Below are 600 nucleotides of genomic sequence, written 5' to 3'. Positions count from 1 at the left end.
TTCGAACCGGGGTTGCTGTGGCCACAACGCAGAGTACTCTCCACTATATGATCACGGCGCCCCACTGGCTCACATCTGGTGGTGCCGGCCGTCCGAATTGAAAAAAAAAAGGACTAGCGGCGCTTTTTATTACTGTGGAGAGAGGGCACACAAATCCGTGCTAGGGACACGGAAGAAAAGGCCACGGCCACTTCTCCTCAGCACCGGCGAAGAACGTAGTCGGCAGGATTCGAACCTGCGCGGGGAGACCCCAATGGATTTCTAGTCCATCGCCTTAACCACTCGGCCACGACTACAGCGGCCCCGATGTCCTCTGTCCCGTTGTCAACCTCAAAGTTGGCTGAAAAAACAATGAACTGGCTACCGCTTTACTGAAATCGCCTAGCATAAAACTCCTAAAGGGGAAAACAGCCCACCACAAGCAACGAAACATTCATGAAGGGGCAGCATAGCAAACACTCTATGTGAACTCTGTCACATCTTTAAGCGTACGCCGCCACACGGCAGAGCTGCAAGCCAGCACGACTGCAAGCTGAGGGCGACAACAAGAAGATGGCCCTTCGCCCGAACAGGGACAGGGACTTGAAACCTGGACCCTCA

The 600-nt window shown here is 54.2% G+C and overlaps 1 non-coding gene across 1 annotated transcript; it reads right to left on the bottom strand.

The window, feature by feature from the left end:
* Positions 1-214: 214 nt before the first annotated feature.
* trnas-aga (transfer RNA serine (anticodon AGA)) lies at positions 215-296 on the bottom strand. Its single transcript has one exon. It is a non-coding gene; the product is annotated as a tRNA-Ser (tRNA).
* Positions 297-600: the final 304 nt, after the last annotated feature.

The sequence above is a fragment of the Garra rufa genome, chromosome 2 (genome assembly GCF_049309525.1).
Source record: "Garra rufa chromosome 2, GarRuf1.0, whole genome shotgun sequence".
NCBI lineage: Eukaryota > Metazoa > Chordata > Actinopteri > Cypriniformes > Cyprinidae > Garra > Garra rufa.
This window is presented reverse-complemented; position numbering and strand designations above follow the sequence as displayed.